Consider the following 19,754-nt stretch of genomic DNA (forward strand, 5'->3'; position numbering starts at 1 on the left):
GCAGTTATAAAATGTAATAAAGTCAGTAGTAAATAACATGAAAATCAAATAAGAATATATAAGAATAGTAAATAATTCTATTAGAATGCAAGCCTGGCAATCAGAAGAAAATGTGCTGTTTCTAAAAGGGAGTATAGTGAAATGGACCAGGGTAAATCCTAAGTCCAAACTGGATCTCTCATTTGCATAAACAATGACCTTTCAAACTTGTGGTTTCCTTGGGACTTATTTCAGCATTCGATCTGTTTGGTTTTCAGACAGAAGAGCTGCAATAGACAAATTCATATTTAATATGCAATTGTTAATGTGCATTCATTCACTTAAAAAGACTACTATTCACCTTAAGTAGAAAGTTTACATTACCTTTGTGGTATTTATTGCTCTTCTTCAAGACTCCTAAGTCTGTGGGAGGAAGCTCATTGTAGTGGTCACTTGCAGAGTGCCTGTCACTCACTACTGCCACGGGGAAGGTCTGAGACAAGAGTCAATAGCTGCCCTTGCAGGGCATCACCTGATGCAGGTGAGTGAGTTCCCAGCCATGTTGGGTCTAGGTGAAGTTCAAAGCAGGAGAAGCAGGTTCTGGGAGATCAACAAAACATCTGCCCCTGTGGATGCAGCTTCACTGAGATTGGAAACAGCTCATGGCTGGCATTACTGAGTACAATGTATGAGTTGAGACACAGCTGTCTCACAACCCAATTCAGACTACTCTCCTTCCACTTTCTTTTAAATTCATCTAAAGAAAAAACCTAAATATGTGGACTTTTTTCTAACCCATTTTAGTTTAGTGTTTTCCCAATAAATGATTTTTTATTCTTATTTATTTCATATCAAACACCCTTATCTTGGGTGACTTGCAGTTGTTACAAAATATGACAGTACATGTAAGAGCAGTTATAAAATGTAATAAAGTCAGTAGTAAATAACATGAAAATCAAATAAGAATATATAAGAATAGTAAATAATTCTATTAGAATGCAAGCCTGGCAATCAGAAGAAAATGTGCTGTTTCTAAAAGGGAGTATAGTGAAATGGACCAGGGTAAATCATAAGTCCAAACTGGATCTCTCATTTGCATAAACAATGACCTTTCAAACTTGTGGTTTCCTTGGGACTTATTTCAGCATTCGATCTGTTTGGTTTTCAGACAGAAGAGCTGCAATAGACAAATTCATATTTAATATGCAATTGTTAATGTGCATTCATTCACTTAAAAAGACTACTATTCACCTTAAGTAGAAAGTTTACATTACCTTTGTGGTATTTATTGCTCTTCTTCAAGACTCCTAAGTCTGTGGGAGGAAGCTCATTGTAGTGGTCACTTGCAGAGTGCCTGTCACTCACTACTGCCACGGGGAAGGTCTGAGACAAGAGTCAATAGCTGCCCTTGCAGGGCATCACCTGATGCAGGTGAGTGAGTTCCCAGCCATGTTGGGTCTAGGTGAAGTTCAAAGCAGGAGAAGCAGGTTCTGGGAGATCAACAAAACATCTGCCCCTGTGGATGCAGCTTCACTGAGATTGGAAACAGCTCATGGCTGGCATTACTGAGTACAATGTATGAGTTGAGACAAAGCTGTCTCACAACCCAATTCAGACTACTCTCCTTCCACTTTCTTTTAAATTCATCTAAAGAAAAAACCTAAATATGTGGACTTTTTTCTAACCCATTTTAGTTTAGTGTTTTCCCAATAAATGATTTTTTATTCTTATTTATTTCATATCAAACACCCTTATCTTGGGTGACTTGCAGTTGTTACAAAATATGACATTACATGTAAGAGCAGTTATAAAATGTAATAAAGTCAGTAGTAAATAACATGAAAATCAAATAAGAATATATAAGAATAGTAAATAATTCTATTAGAATGCAAGCCTGGCAATCAGAAGAAAATGTGCTGTTTCTAAAAGGGAGTATAGTGAAATGGACCAGGGTAAATCCTAAGTCCAAACTGGATCTCTCATTTGCATAAACAATGACCTTTCAAACTTGTGGTTTCCTTGGGACTTATTTCAGCATTCGATCTGTTTGGTTTTCAGGCAGAAGAGCTGCAATAGACAAATTCATATTTAATATGCAATTGTTAATGTGTATTTATTCACTTAAAAAGACTACTATTCACTTTAAGTAGAAAGTTTACATTACCTTTGTGGTATTTATTGCTCTTCTTCAAGACTCCTAAGTCTGTGGGAGGAAGCTCATTGTAGTGGTCACTTGCAGAGTGCCTGTCACTCACTACTGCCACAGGGAAGGTCTGAGACAAGAGTCAATAGCTGCCCTTGCAGGGCATCACCTGATGCAGGTGAGTGAGTTCCCAGCCATGTTGGGTCTAGGTGAAGTTCAAAGCAGGAGAAGCAGGTTCTGGGAGATCAACAAAACATCTGCCCCTGTGGATGCAGCTTCACTGAGATTGGAAACAACTCATGGCTGGCATTACTGAGTTCAATGTGTGAGTTGAGAAACAGCTGTCTCACAACCCAAGTCAGAATACTCTCCTTAAACTTTTTTTTTAAATTCATCTAAAGAAAAAACCTAAACATGTGGACTTTTTTCTAACCCATTTTAGTTTAGTGTTTTCCCAATAAATGATTTTTTATTCTTATTTATTTCATATCAAACACCCTTATCTTGGGTGACTTGCAGTTGTTACAAAATATGACATTACATGTAAGAGCAGTTATAAAATGTAATAAAGTCAGTAGTAAATAACATGAAAATCAAATAAGAATATATAAGTATAGTAAATAATTCTATTAGAATGCAAGCCTGGCAATCAGAAGAAAATGTGCTGTTTCTAAAAGGGAGTATAGTGAAATGGACCAGGGCAAATCATAAGCCCAAACTGGATCTCTCATTTGCATAAACAATGACCTTTCAAACTTGTGGTTTCCTTGGGACTTATTTCAGCATTCGATCTGTTTGGTTTTCAGACAGAAGAGCTGCAATAGACAAATTCATATTTAATATGCAATTGTTAATGTGCATTCATTCTCTTAAAAAGACTACTATTCACCTTAAGTAGAAGGTTTACATTACCTTTGTGGTATTTATTGCTCTTCTTCAAGACTTCTAAGTCTGTGGGAGGAAGCTCATTGTAGTGGTCACTTGCAGAGTGCCTGTCACTCACTACTGCCATGGGGAAGGTCTGAGACAAGAGCCAATAGCTGATGCAGGTGAGTGAGTTCCCAGCCATGTTGGGTCTAGGTGAAGTTCAAAGCAGGAGAAGCAGGTTCTGGGAGATCAACAAAACATCTGCCCCTGTGGATGCAGCTTCACTGAGATTGGAAACAGCTCATGGCTGGCATTACTGAGTACAATGTATGAGTTGAGATACAGCTGTCTCACAACCCAATTCAGACTACTCTCCTTCCACTTTCTTTTAAATTCATCTAAAGAAAAAACCTAAACATGTGGACTTTTTTCTAACACATTTTAGTTTAGTGTTTTCCCAATAAATTATTTTTTATTCTTATTTATTTCATATCAAACACCCTTATCTTGGGTGACTTGCAGTTGTTACAAAATATGACATTACATGTAAGAGCAGTTATAAAATGTAATAAAGTCAGTAGTAAATAACATGAAAATCAAATAAGAATATATAAGAATAGTAAATAATTCTATTAGAATGCAAGCCTGGCAATCAGAAGAAAATGTGCTGTTTCTAAAAGGGAGTATAGTGAAATGGACCAGGGTAAATCCTAAGTCCAAACTGGATCTCTCATTTGCATAAACAATGACCTTTCAAACTTGTGGTTTCCTTGGGACTTATTTCAGCATTCAATCTGTTTGGTTTTCAGACAGAAGAGCTGCAATAGACAAATTCATATTTAATATGCAATTGTTAATGTGCATTCATTCACTTAAAAAGACTACTATTCACCTTAAGTAGAAAGTTTACATTACCTTTGTGGTATTTATTGCTCTTCTTCAAGACTCCTAAGTCTGTGGGAGGAAGCTCATTGTAGTGGTCACTTGCAGAGTGCCTGTCACTCACTTCTGCCATGGGTAAGGTCTGAGACAAGAGTCAATAGCTGTCCTTGCAGGGCATCACCTGATGCAGGTGAGTGAGTTCCCAGCTATGTTGGGTCTAGGTGAAGTTCAAAGCAGGAGAAGCAGGTTCTGGGAGATCAACAAAACATCTGCCCCTGTGGATGCAGCTTCACTGAGATTGGAAACAGCTCATGGCTGGCATTACTGAGTACAATGTATGAGTTGAGATACAGCTGTCTCACAACCCAATTCAGACTACTCTCCTTCCACTTTCTTTTAAATTCATCTAAAGAAAAAACCTAAATATGTGGACTTTTTTCTAACCCATTTTAGTTTAGTGTTTTCCCAATAAATGATTTTTTATTCTTATTTATTTCATATCAAACACCCTTATCTTGGGTGACTTGCAGTTGTTACAAAATATGACATTACATGTAAGAGCAGTTATAAAATGTAATAAAGTCAGTAGTAAATAACATGAAAATCAAATAAGAATATATAAGTATAGTAAATAATTCTATAGGAATGCAAGCATGGCAATCAGAAGAAAATGTGCTGTTTCTAAAAGGGAGTATAGTGAAATGGACCAGGGTAAATCATAAGTCCAAACTGGATCTCTCATTTGCATAAACAATGACCTTTCAAACTTCTGGTTTCCTTTGGACTTATTTCAGCATTCGATCTGTTTGGTTTTCAGACAGATGAGCTGCAATAGACAAATTCATATTTAATATGCAATTGTTAATGTGCATTCATTCACTTAAAAAGACTACTATTCACCTTAAGTAGAAAGTTTACATTACCTTTGTGGTATTTATTGCTCTTCTTCAAGACTCCTAAGTCTGTGGGAGGAAGCTCATTGTAGTGGTCACTTGCAGAGTGCCTGTCACTCACTTCTGCCATGGGTAAGGTCTGAGACAAGAGTCAATAGCTGTCCTTGCAGGGCATCACCTGATGCAGGTGAGTGAGTTCCCAGCTATGTTGGGTCTAGGTGAAGTTCAAAGCAGGAGAAGCAGGTTCTGGGAGATCAACAAAACATCTTCTCCTGTGGATGCAGCTTCACTGAGATTGGAAACAACTCATGGCTGGCATTACTGAGTTCAATGTGTGAGATGAGACTAATAAGTCTCACAACCCAATTCAGACTACTTTCCTTCCACTTGTTTTTTGAATTAAACTAAAGTGAAAACCTAAGCAGTTGGTGCTAACACATTTTAGTTCATTGAAATGAATTATAATTATAAAATTATTTTTATTCATTTCATAGCAAACTCCCTTGTCTTGGCTGACCAAGATGACCTCTGAGGGTGTTCTCCATAGGTCTGCTGGAAGAATCCAGACCAGCACAGCTAGGTGCACTTGACCTGTCATCAATGTTGTCAAGCAGATCTTTTGGCAGGGCTTTAACATCTGTATCTAGCTATACACTATCACCACTACCAGAAGCCTTTCACAGATGGTTCTGGCACGTCCCTTTTGTGCTATAAGACATTAGACCCTTTTGCATGGAAGTCCTTGGTTGCAAGTGTATGCTTTTTTTTGATGGACCCAGATTCAGTGAAAATGTGTTTGCCCACTGACGATGGTAATGACAATGTAGAGATGGGAGCCCAGAAAACAAGATTTTTGCAGGTATAAGTCTTGTGAGCAGAAACTGATCTAATATTGTGACAGCTACTGGAAGCTGGTTGATCTTTGGGAAACAAATTTAACATTTGTGAAACGGCAACAAATATTGTAATCACTGTAATGTATTAGAAAATGTTTTTTAGCAGATCTGCACAGGCCTGTCATGATGTTCGCACTACCAGCCCGATCTGAGCCTGGCGCAGAGTTCGAAATGTGCTGGGAATGGGCTGATTTGTTAGACATGAATTGGATGGTCTAAACAAACATGTATTGTTTTAAATAATATGAAATACTCTTAGTCAATAATCATAGTAATACTCTATGTACTCTGTTTCAAATAGACCTGTTTACTTGGTAGAAAATATTAAGTAGCTGTTATGTATAGTCTGTGAAAAAGCATGCAGAGAAAGGTCAGGCTGACCAGCTCTTGTCAGACGCTTATAAGAAGTAGGCAACTCTTTGATTTAAGTGCCATATCTTGGTGGATAACTTTCTTGTGAATGCTGCGGAACCGAGTAAAAAAGGAACAACATACTTTGAAATAAATATATGCATGTTCTGTTAATGTAGATGTTTTAAGTAGAAAAATACTAAAAATCTTGTAATGGAAAAATTAAAAGCCTTAGAAAATTAGTGTAGAGGGTAAAATAGCAGACATAGTCAAGTATCTTATTTAAAGAAAGGAGTGAGTCCAACGAAAAGACGGTCTCCGATTTAAAAATAAGTATAAAGTGTTGAAAACAGAATAATTGAATCAACAACATCAAGTCTTTGAACTGTTGCTATATTTCTGGGAACTAAACAGATGTATAGTTTAAATGACTGGGCAGTCATGTATCTTATTTGTAAAAAAGTATAAAGACTTGATCTAAAAGGAGCCTCTGAGTTAGATGTAATTTTTTTATTTAGATCACAATAATACAGCTATTAGAATGTTGTATTTAAAATCAGCAAGACAATAAAATAAAAATAGTATAAATTGTAACTCTAACAGTAAACTTACTAAAGGAATACAAACTAATGCTGTAACCTTGATTCTCACCTGCTTGTGGTACAGGCAGTGTTGAAAATGATTCATTGGTGTTGGCTGATGAAGCCAAGATCCTCTCTAAAATGAACAATCTCGTTACTATTAACAAATGGAAATACCTTTTGGATAACAGAAGATAGAAGTTTATCTTACAATAATAATTTTCTATATATAACAGAAATTAATTAGAACCTGGCAGGTAGAGATGGGAATGAAAAGCATAGGACGTGTACATACATTAAGTTAGATATTGGTTTGAAATAATGAGTATTGAAAAATGCTTACGATAGTGTTTCATACTAATCAACCCTAAAATTGGCAAAAAGCAAAGGTTGTCTTAAAACTTGCTTTGACTGGATTTTGTATGAACAGCGAAGAAGGTGAGACATAGTTTAGTCACTGTAGCACTACGGCATTCTGGTGTATTAATGCCAGCCTGTATTTAAATATAAATAACTGGACCTCCATTCACAACTTAAAAGATTTATCAATGGAGTAAAATAATATTACCATTTCTAGGAGCAACTGTTTTACTGAAGTAACTTAATTACAATACATCTTACAATGCCATTTAAAGTTAAACTGTTGAAAGAACATAGTAAAAGTTTATTATAACAGAAGAATGGCATGACAATATTGTAAATATATTGTTAAGACACATTTGGAATCATTTTAATTTAATTAAATCAATTTAAAAAAAATAGTTCAATTTCTCCAACTAAACAAAGTGTCTTTTAGACATTACAATATCAATTAAACCAAAGAATATACATGTTTAATTTATATAAAGATTTTACTGCAGTAATAAACAGAGGTAATTTGCAGAAAAAGCTATAGAGTTTGAACGTGAAATAAATAATTTTGGGGTCTGTGGTTTTTCTGTAGATGTTTGTCTCAGACACACAGTATAATTCTGGAAGGGCATTAGACTTTCAAAAGATAAGCCTTGGTCCTTGGCACCTCAAAGCAGGATTCAGTGTTGGCGGAAGGTGCTTTAAGAAAGACAGGAGTACATATCTCATTATATTATAGAAAATAATGAGAGCTTAGTTATAAAAATTAGGATTTATGCTTTTTTCTATTATCTGAAAAGATACTGGTCCAGGTGTCTCTTGAATCGACCAAAACATACCTTAATGCTGTGAATTTGGAAAAGTGCGTAAACCTCAAAACTCATTTTCACAAACATATGGTAATGGGGAGTGTCAGATTTTGCTTATTGCTGGTGTTTATTTGTACCTGTGTGAGTGGTACAGTCATGACATCCACCATGTTTCACAGAGAAGTCTGTCCAGCAGTATGCACAGAGAAGTCTGTCCGGCAGTGTTCACAGAGAAGTCTGTCCGGCAGTGTTCACAAAGAAGTCTGTCAGGCAGTATACACAGTAGAAGTGAAATTGAGATACTCAACTTATTTTATTGAATGACCATTCTGTGGTAAATTCCTCTCTACATTTCTGACAAGCCAACCTCGATCTTTTAGATCAGTGGTTCTTAACCTGAGATGCATTTTCCTGGGGGTGCGAAACATGGCAGATTTATTTAGTAGGTAAATCATCGAAAACACAAATTATGCACAGACACGTAAGTACAACTACTTTGTTTCATCAAACCTGCAGTGCCTACAGAAAGACTGCACCCCCTTTCAAAATGTTACCTTTTGTTACCTTATAGCCTGGAATTAAAATGCATTATAATAGTTTTTTTTTTCATTTATCTACACATCCTACCCCCCAAGTTCCAAGTGAAAAAAAAATTCTAGAAATTTGTAGAAAATTAATTAAAAATAAAAACTGAAATAGCTTGGTTGGATAAGTGCCCACAACCCCCCCCCCCCCCCCCCCCCCCCCCCCCCCCCCCCCCCCCCACCCCCCCCCCCCCCCCCCCCCCCCCCCCCCTAAATTAGCTCAGGTGTAACCAATCGCCTTCCAAATCACACATTAAGTTAAGTGGCCTGCACCTGTGTTAAATTGTAGTGATTCACATGATGTCAGGATAAATATAGCAGTTCCTGTACGTTCCCTCTGCTGGGTAGTGCATTTCAAAGGGAAGACTCAACCATGAGCACCAAGGCACTTTCAACAGGACAAAGTTGTTGAAAGGTACAGATCAGGAGATGGGTATAAAAAAATATCAAAGGCTTTGAATATCCCTTAGAGCACGGTCAAGATAATTATTAAGAAGTGGAAGGTGTATGGCAACACCAAGACCCTGCCTAGATCAGGCAGTCCCTCCAAACTGGATGGCCGAGCAAGAAGGAGACTGATCAGAGAGGCTACCAAAAGGCCAATAGCAACTTTGCAAAGCTACAGGCTTTTATGGCCAAGACTATTCAAAGTGTGCATGAGACAACAATATCCCAAGCTCTCCACAAATCTGGTCTGTATGGTAGGGTGTCACAAAGGAAGCCAATACTCAAGAAAGCCGACCTTGAAGCCCATTTGAAGTATGCAAAAAAACACTCAGGATATTCTGTAGCTATTTGGCAAAAAGTTTTGTGGTCTGACAAAACTGAAATGGAACTTTTTGGCCTAAATGCAAAGCGTTATGTTAGGCACAAAGCCAACACAGCACATCACCCAAAGAACACCCTCCCTACTGTGAAGCATGTTGGTGGCAGCATCATGTTTTGGGGATGTTTCTGATTGGCAGGCAATGGGGCACTTGTCAGGATAGAACGGAAAATGAATGGAGCAAAGTACAAAGAAGTCCGTGAGAAAAACCTGCTGCCCTCTGCAAGAAAGCTGAAACTGAGACGGAAGTTCACCTTTCAGCATGACAATGACTCAAAGCACACTGCCAAAGCTACACTGGAGTGGCTGAGGAATAAAAAGGTAAATGTGGCCCAGTCAGAGCTCTGACCTAAACCCAATTGAAAATTTGTGGCATGACTTGAAGATTGCTGTCCATCAATGCTCCCAAAGGAACTTGACAGAGCTTGAACAATTTTGTAAAGAAGAATGGTTAAATATTGCCAAATCTAGGTGTGCAAAGTTGGTAGAGACCTATCCCAACAGACTCACAGCTGTAATTGCTGCCAAAGGTGCTTCCACCAAGTATTAACTCAAGGGGGGGTGGAGACTTATCCAATTATGATCTTTCAGTTTTGTATTTTTAATATATAATTTTTTTCTCAATAAAATGTTTTGTCCCCTTAACAGTGTGGAGTATGGTGTGTAGATAAGTGGAAAAAAAATCCTCATTTAATTGCATGCAACTCTGAAGTACTGACACAACAAAATGTGAAAAAAGTTCAAGGGGGTGTAGACTTTCTATATGCACTGTATGTATTTATTAAAATTATACATTTTTTAATGATTACTGTAATATACAAACAAAAAATTATTTTCAAGTTTTTAAGCTAATTTCAGTAAAATTATCTTTAATTCTATATTTATTATATACAGTATCTTAGGTTTAAAGAACTGACCCACTTCAACGATTTTTGATAAGGGGTGCGAGAACATATTATGAGAACCAAAGGGGTGCAGGCTGCAGTAAAGGTTAAAAACCACTGTTTTAGATGGAGGAGAGTGACATTTTTTGTTTGATTAGTGATTCCTATTTTAATAACTGATAAGTAAAGCTGGGATTTTGTCACAGAAATTTGTACTAGAAATCATTGAGCAGTCACAGTAAATTTGTTCAGAATCACGGAGGAAGGGGGAAATGTGTGAAGTCACAGGGATGAAAATTCAACTATGTTTATTTTTTTAACACAATGTACATTACCTACTGTGGCAATGTTGTCCAGTCCTGTGTATATTTCTGTGTTGTATGTTGCGTGTAGTGTGTTAATGTTGGTGTATTGTAACTGGTACACGGTATATAATATAGGTTATGCGCCCAAGTGTTTAAAATGTATATTTGTATTTAGGCACGAAGATTGCACAGCACTTCTTGTGCAGGCAAACTGCAATAATATGTAGCATGGGGAATTGCTCTTTTATTAATTCATGTGCAGTTGTACCGAGAAGACTCCAGCTGAATGATTGACTAGCAGTCGAGTCTCGGTACAGCTGCAAAAAAGCAGCATGTTTTCACTCACTCAGGGTTGTGTGTTCGGTGAGTGGAGAACGGGATTGCAGACGGAGGTAATAATAATCAAAGTAAATAATAGAAGCTCACCATGTTTCTCTGTGTAGTTCATTTTTGTTTGTCTCTTTGTTTTGGCTGAGTGCCGTGTCCTGTTTTTTGTACAACTGTTTTATTTTCTAATAATAGTAAACCGCGCAGCAGCGCATCCATTTATCATTTCACCTCTCAGTACTGTGTGTTTCTTCTGGTCTGATGTCCCCACTACAGCCATCTTTGTCACACCTACATAAACATACAATTAGTCTCTATGGAAGTAGGAAAAATAGAAAATAAATCTAAATATTTATTTATTATGGTTTTCACAACACCAGGTTCAAGGTTAATCTATGGGAATCTAGTTTCTCTGTTTTTCAAGAACAGGTAAATGTTGAATTTCATTTCACTGACAATTTATTGTTAAGCACGGGATTCACGCTGTTTTACACAGGTATCTTCAAACAGCAGAATGGCCTCAAACACTTATTTCTCAGCTATGCTGAGATACTTTGCTTGATTTGAGTCAAAGACTTAACAGACACTGAAAAATGCAGCTGCACCTGCATGTATGTTTAAATTTTTTTTTTTTTTTTTTTTTTTTTTGTTAAGGTGGAATTTCCAGTTGTGTTGGTAAAGTTCAATGTTCTCTATTAAAATCACAGAACCCGTGATCACCATGCCTTAATCCCAGACTAAAAAGCAAGCAAGGCAATATTAGCGCAGCTGTTTCTGAAGGACCCTGTGACAGAAATACAATGATTCTTGGCTGTATATCTCCCTCCTGACCTGTGAGGTCACTAAATAGTGAAAACAGAGTTCTTTGGACAGGCTGGTCTGACAGTTCTTTCCCACGATCGTGAAGTGGGCCAGTCTGGAAGAAGGTGAGACTCTATTGCAAGAACGCATTGACCTGGAAGGGAAAAGACATGGCAGCCTCAGATTTGAGAGACAGTTGCACTTCTTTATCAAGGGGTCACGTGTGACAGCATAAAAGGGGACGGAGAATCGTAATCTGTTCATTCGCTTTGGTTTATGTGTTTATTTAACCCTTTGCGGTCCATTTATTCAGCACCTGTCAGGCATGTCAGGTCCAATTTATTTTCACATGCGTTGTTTATTTTACATGCGCTGTTCAAAATATATTTTTTTAGAGTAAAACCGGGTTAAAGGGCATTGCAATGCTAAGCGACATCAGTACTGCATCTCTAGCCAAGCCCCACCCCGTGTTCGCTGTATTTTTCACATACCTCATACCTAATAATGTGATCCAAGTCATTATTTTGTTACTATAACATCTCAAAAAGCTCTGCAAACATCTGTGATATTCTTTGAGCGCTGGATGCAGAAGAAACTACCTCCTTTGTTTATGTCTGCTTATCTCTGTGTGGTGCAGCTGCGAGGTCTATTGCTCACAGGCCCTTTTTTTTTTGCTTTTATTTGGCTCCTATTGGTCGGCCATTGAATGGTTTTCTCGGGCTTTTTCCGGTGAAAAAACTACTAGAGACCTGTGCTTTACATCTTTTCAATGATGTCAGACAAGGTCCGACATCGTGCTGGAAAGGGAAAATCGTAATGTCGGACCTGGTCCAACATTGGACCACAAAGGGTTAACCTAAGAAGGATACTGAGAGACTCCTGTACGAGAATATTGTTTCGTGAGTGTCTTGTTTGTTACACCACTCGGCTAACACGATTCTGGAGCTGTCACCGAGGGCCAGCACTAAAGCCGGAATGGCCCCACATAAAGTCACAGCTTTAACCTGCATCATTCACCACAAGCACTACTGCACTCACCCAGGATTGGTGACTGTGTGTATAGTTGTGGGGTGGGTTATTTTTATTTTTTGGGTCTGCAAAACCTGGTATTATTTGTTATTATTGTTTCGATTGCCAGACCTGGATACAAAGCAATAAAACATTTATTTTCCCAATTGGATTAAACCTCTCTGTCTGTTTCTTTACCACACTGCATCACCCCTGCACCTGCATCCACTCAGCTACCTTATCACAGACCCCTAAACTGGTTACTAAACTGGTACTAAGCTCAGAGCTTTTAGTATGTCAGTTAAACTGGCACAATAAAGTTTCAGTGAAATACAGTATTATTAAAGAACCATTAATTCATTCAATAAATTTAACAGGAAAACACATATGGCCTTGCCCAGCCTGGAAACCTTTATTTTGTACATTTTGATTTTTGTCTTTCTTTTTGTGTTTAAATCCCTTTATTTTGCCCTTGTGCACTTTTATTTTGTGTTATTTATAATAAAATTAGTATTTTTTTGAACTGCAGACTGTCTCTGGGCCTCTATCCACTCACCAGCCTGCCACATTTGGTGTTAGAAGTGGGATAGCGCCACCTAGAGGCTCAGAGCAGTATTTTTTTTTTTTTTTTTTAATTTTTGGGAGAATTATTTTTTATTTTTTTTTGGATTATGGGAAAGAAGAGCAGACAGTGGCAAAGGCAGGAAAAGCAGCAGCTGAAGAAATGTAAGCTGCTGCAGCCACCGATGGAGGACCCGGCCAGCCTCTTCCCCTGGTGTTCCTGGAGCAGGAAGGAGGACCATCGTTGGCGGTCCTGCCCAGACATGCCATCGGCAAACTGGTGTGGCCGGTGTGAGGAGTACGGCCACAACTGGGCAGGATGCCCCTACAACCAGGCCCAGGAAGAGGTGCCATGTTCACCCCGGGCATCAGGGGCCACCCCACTGCCTCCAACACCATCACCTTCACCACCATCCCAGGAGATCTGGGACTGGTTGATGCACCCTGAGGCAGACCTCGTCCATGATCTCCCCATAGTTATCAACACGCTGTGGTGTCTTGATGGGGAGAGGTGGTAACAGTGGGAGGAACAACACCACCCGGCGTCCTTCCCAGAGGTTGCCCTCATGGTGGTTAATTACCTGGCGGTAGACATGGGAGATGCCCCAGTCACTCCAATAAAGACGGGTAAGCCGCCTTCCCGGGAGCCAGAGAGGGGTGAGCTGCTGCCGTCCCCAGAGCCAGAGAGGGGTGAGGAGCTGCCGTCGCTCCCAGAGCCAGAGAAGGAGGAGGAGCTGCCGTCCCCAGAGCCAGAGAGGGAGGAGCCACCGCTTCCAGAACCAGAGAGGGAGGAGCCACCGCTCTCAGAGCCCAGAGGGGAGGAGTCGCCACTCTCAGAGCCCAGAGGGGAGGAGCTATGGCCCAAGGATGCCTGCCTTGCACTGCCCAAGGATGCCTACCTTGCACCGTCCAGGGATGCCACGCCCGCTCCGCTCAGGGATGACTCATTTGGATCACCTGGGGTTGCCTGCTGCTCCGCATTGCCTGGGGTTGCCTGCTGCTCTGCATCACTTGGGACTGCTGGTTCTCCTTTTTGTTTTCTAGGGTTGCCGAGGGTCCGCTGCCGTCGCCGCCTCCGCCACTAGAGGGAGCCGGGCCGTCGCTGCCTCCGCCACTAGAGGGAGCCGGGCCGCCGTCACCACCTCCGCCACTAGAGGGAGCCGGGCCGCTGTCGCCGCCTCCGCCACAAGAGGGAGCCAGGCCGCCGTCTCCGTACTACCTTGGAGATCCGGGGCCCCCTCAACCAAAGAAGGCTTGGGGGCTCCGACATCAACCCCGGCCACCACCACCCACCATAACAACCCACCCAAGGGACATAATTGGACTCTTGGGGGGAGGGGGGTGGGGGGAAGGGGGGAGTTGGCCGATTGCGGCCGGTGTACGTTGTACATGGGGGGAGGTGTGTGGCAGAGCAAAGCTCTGCCCTTTTTAAATTGGCAGGGATGGGGTTAATTTCCCCTACCTGCCTGGGTTTATTATGTTCAGGTGGCTGGGGATGATTAGTTGATTAGGTTAATTAAAGATCAATCAGCGCCCAGCCACCTGACATAAAAGAGGCCTCTGCTTCTTATTCGGGAGGAGGGAGTCGAGGAAGCAGGTTGGTAGTTTTTTTGTTTGTGTGTATTTTTGAGATTTGTAAATCCAGTGAAGGCATTGCCCAGCCTGGAAACCTTTATTTTGTACATTTTGCTTTTTGTCTTTCTTTTTGTGTTTAAATCCCTTTATTTTGCCCTTGTGCACTTTTATTTTGTGTCATTTATAATAAAATTAGTCTTTTTTTGAACTGCAGACTATCTCTGGGCCTCTATCCACTCACCAGCCTGCCACACAGTGGTAAACCGAAAAAACAATATAATGACCCATCCCTACAGTGGAGTACAACAGCGATCAGTATTAGGTCCTCTGCTCTTTCTAATCTACATGAATGACGTTGTAGCGTCACAAGGGGGGTCATCGTATCATTCTGTGCATGAAAATAACAGAATTGGAATAAAGAGGGGGGGGAGTCTTAAACCATACTCTGAGTTTTCTTGGTTTCTGGTCTCAAACTCCCCCACTGACAAAGAATGTTTTTAGAAAGAGTCATAAACTAATTGCTGGACAAGAGTTTTATCTCGTTGGTACGAGAACAACCAATGAAAGACACTTCACGTGGACTCAGGCACTGCCCAAAAGACTAGACGAGCCAATCACAGGGTTGAAGAGATAATCACAAAACCTGTTGACTTTTGAGATGCGAGCTGAGGTTTCCAGAGGTTCTGAAATGTAATGTCTTCCCACTAGAGTTGTCTTGAAGTTTGGAGGGACAAAATGGATGCTACACTGTTCTGAACAAAGTTTCAGAGCCATTGGAGCATATGTGCTCGAATTCACAGAAGGCAAGGAAGAACCAATGTTCTGAATAATGGCTAGAATCGTCTTCTGAGGAAAAGCCCTACCGTCTGTCCTACAAGAGACTGGATCAGTGACGGGATACTGCATTAATCGGAAAGCGGGTCACGAAACGAACTGAAGCAAAGCCGTACAGAAGAACTTCCACAAGAACACTTTTACGAACTATATAACTTTTCAATTGCAATGCAATAGCTGAACTGAGTTACATCTGATCAACAGAACTATTCCCAGTGGGAAAACTGCCAACAACAAAGATAATGTTGCAAGACTTGGAGAACAACAAGCTGATCTTCATTTGAAAAGGAACTATTGGTTATTGCGAGCCTATGGCAAAGTACCGTCTACATTAGAACTGTGGATCTGGAGACCTGCAGTATTCGTCGACACAGATTGACATCCGTATATGGAAATTTGTAAGTATTCAATATGTCTAATATTAAATACTTTATGACTCGAGAAATATTTTGTTGCCTTACAACCTGGAATTAAAATGGATTTTTTGGGGGTTTGTATCATTTGATTTACACAACATGTCTACCACTTTGAAGATGCAAAATATTTTTTATTGTGAAACAAACAAGAAATAAGCCAAAAAAACAGAAAACTTGAGCATGCGTAAGTATTCACCCCCCCCCCAAAGTCAATACTTTGTAGAGCCACCTTTTGCAGCAATTACAGCTGCAAGTCTCTTGGGGTATGTATCTATAAGCTTGGCACATCTAGCCACTGGGATTTTTGCAAAACTGCTCCAGCTCCTTCAAATTGGATGGGTTCCGCTGGTGTACAGCAATCTTTAAGTCATACCACAGATTCTCAATTGGATTGAGGTCTGGGCTTTGACTAGGCCATTCCAAGACATTTCAATGTTTCCCCTTAAACCACTCGATTGTTGCTTTAGCTGTATGCTTAGGGTCATTGTCCTGCTGGAAGGTGAATCTCCGTCCCAGTCTCAAATCTCTGGAAGACTGAAACAGGTTTCCCTCAAGAATTTCCCTGTATTTAGCACCATCCATCATTCCTTCAATTCTGACCAGTTTCCCAGTCCCTGCTGATGAAAAACATCCCCACAGCATGATGCTGCCACCACCATGCTTCACTGTGGGGATGGTGTTCTCGGGGTGATGAGAGGTGTTGGGTTTGCGCCAGACATAGCGTTTTCTTTGATGGCCAAAAAGCTCAATTTTAGTCTCATCTGACCAGAGTACCTTCTTCCATATGTCTGGGGAGTCTCCCACATGTCTTTTGGCGAACATCAAACGTGTTTGCTTATTTTTTTCTTTAAGCAATGGCTTTTTTCTGGCCACTCTTCCGTAAAGCCCAGCTCTGTGGAGTGTACGGCTTAAAGTGGTCCTATGGACAGATACTCCAATCTGCTGTGGAGCTTTGCAGCTCCTTCAGGGTTATCTTTGGTCTCTTTGTTGCCTCTCTGATTAATGCCCTCCTTGCCTGGTCCGTGAGTTTTGGTGGGCGGCCCTCTCTTGCCAGGTTTGTTGTGGTGCCACATTCTTTCCATTTTTTTAATAATGGTGTGGCAGAGCAAAGCTCTGCTCTTTAGAAATTGGCAGGGATGGGGTTAACTTCCCCTACCTGCCTGGGTTTATGTTCAGGTGGCTGGGGTTGATTAGTTGATTAGGTTGATTAACGATCAATCAGCGCCCAGCCACCTGATATAAAAGGAGGCCTCTGCTTCTCATTTGGGGAGAGGGAGCTGAGGAAGCAGAGGCCTCCTTTTATATCAGGTGGCTGGGCGCTGATTGATCGTTAATCAACCTAATCAACTAATCAACCCCAGCCACCTGAACATAAACCCAGGCAGGTAGGGGAAGTTAACCCCATCCCTGCCAATTTCTAAAGAGCAGAGCTTTGCTCTGCCACAAATGGTTTTAATGGTGCTCTGTGGGATGTTCAAAGTTTCTGATATTTTTTTATACCCCAACCCTGATCTGTACTTCTCCACAACTTTGTCCCTGACCTGTTTGGAGATCTCCTTGGTCTTCATGGTGCCACTTGTTTGGTGCTGCCCCTTGCTTAGTGGTGTTGCAGACTCTGGGGCCTTTCAGAACAGGTGTATATATACTGAGATCATGTTACAGATCATGTGACACTTAGATTGTACACAGGTGGACTTTATTTAACTAATTATGTGACTTCTGAAGGTAATTGGTTGCACCAGATCTTATTTAGAGGCTTAATAGCAAAGGGGGTGAATACATACGCACGCACCACTTTTCCATTATTTATTTTTTAGAATTTTTTTTTAAACAAGTTATTTTTTTCATTTCACTTCACCAATTTGGACTATTTTGTGTATGTCCATTACATGAAATCCAAATAAAAATCAATTTTAATTCCAGGTTGTAAGGCAACAAAATAGGAAAAATGCCAAGGGGGGGTGGGGGTCAATACTTTCACAAGCCACTGTAAGTGGAAACTGTTCTAGAAATAGAATATAACTTCTTGCTTTAGAGTAAGAAATGTATTGTTTGTTTGAAATGTGCAACTCAAAAGGAGTTGCCTCGTAAATGCAGAGAATTTCATCATTGTCCCATTTGAGTCAATTTGAATATATAATCAATTGATAACATTTATTGATAACATTTATTGATAACATGTTATTAGTTTGGTACAGCACGTCTAAACTAAATTAACTTGGTAAAACTAATTTGCTAAATTAGATACTGGAATGCTGGATTCCGTTTTGAATGGGAAGTTGAATTAATTCTCGTGCACATTGACATGATCGATTACAACAAGAAACGGGTAGTGAAAATACTAATGAAAAGTAGACACTTTATGTGATAAGACATAGTCAATATTAATATATTAACTATGTATGCGAATGATGTTATGGTTGTTGTAATCGTTTGACTATGGAATCAATGAACTGCATATGACTATTTTTTTATGCATATCTCTTTCTGTAATATAAGATTAGCTTTGCATCCCTTTTTCCCCTTAAATAAATTATTGTTTTGTATTTCTGACACGTTGTGTGGATGTCAATTGTTGTCAAGGGAATCCGAGTTCTACATGATATCACAGAGCTATTATGGTATGTCTCAATTACTAACATTTGGCCGTTCTTAAACAGTGCACCTAGAGACTAATTTATATATAAATAAATTGTATACCCAAGCCACTACAACGTAGATTCTGGTATAGTAAGCAAACATGTTAAATTTGCAGATGACACAAAAACAGGAGGAGTGGAAAACACCATTGCAGCAGCAAAAGTCATTCAAAATGATCTAGATAGCATTCAGAACTGGGCAGACACATGGCAAATTACATTTAATATAGAAAAGTGTAAGGTACTGCATGCAAGCAATAAATGTGCATTATAAATACCATATGGGAGATACTGAAATCGAAGAAGGAATCTATGAAAAAGATCTAGGTGTTTACGTTGACTCAGAAATGTCTTCATCTAGATAACGTTGGGAAGCTATAAAAAAGGCCAACAAAATGCTCAGATATATAATGAAAAGTATTGAATTTAAATCAAGGGAAGTAATATTAAAACTGTACAATGCATTAGTAAGACATCATCTAGAATATTGTGTTCAGTTCTGGTCACCCCGCTACAAAAAGGATATTGCTGCTCTAGAAAGAGTGCAAAGAAAAGCGACCAGAATTATTCCTGGTTTAAAACGCATGTCATATGCAGACAAGCTAAAAGAATTCAGCGCCGTTTTGAGACACGGGCGAGGGGTGGAGCCAACAGCACAGCAGAACAACGCAGTTAAACGAGGCAGTCTTCCCAGTGACAGCGAGTGGGAGAAGTACAGCGTGGAAAAGTACAGAGCAGTTTCGAAGCAGTTTGAAAGCAGGTTGACGGCTGCAGAAGAAACTAAACTTCAAAAAAAAAAAAAACCCTCAACATGGTCTTCAAGCCAGTAATCTGTGACACCTGCTTGATGTGGGAAATCCGAGAAAACCCAGCGGAGCTAAACCAAGTGTGCGTAAAGTGCCGCGCGATCCAGGATTTGCATAAACTAGTAAGCATGCTAGAAATGGAGCTGGAAGAAGTGAGACAGCAACAAGATCTTGAGGAACTGGCACACCCACAATTCATGGAAGTCTGCATCACCCCTAACAGACTGAAAGCCACCAGGGAGATAGAAGGTCAGAACAGCTGGGTTCAGGTAGGCAGAAGCAGGGAAAAAAAGAAACTTCGTCAAACACCACCAGAAATCAAAACAACCAACAGATTTGAGTCACTTCAGAATTGTGATGAGCAGAACCAACAACAAGAGAATGAAAGGAACAACATCCAGGACCCTATTGACAGTGGTGACCAGACAGTAAAAAG

The sequence above is a fragment of the Polyodon spathula genome, chromosome 6 (genome assembly GCF_017654505.1).
Source record: "Polyodon spathula isolate WHYD16114869_AA chromosome 6, ASM1765450v1, whole genome shotgun sequence".
Lineage (NCBI taxonomy): Eukaryota > Metazoa > Chordata > Actinopteri > Acipenseriformes > Polyodontidae > Polyodon > Polyodon spathula.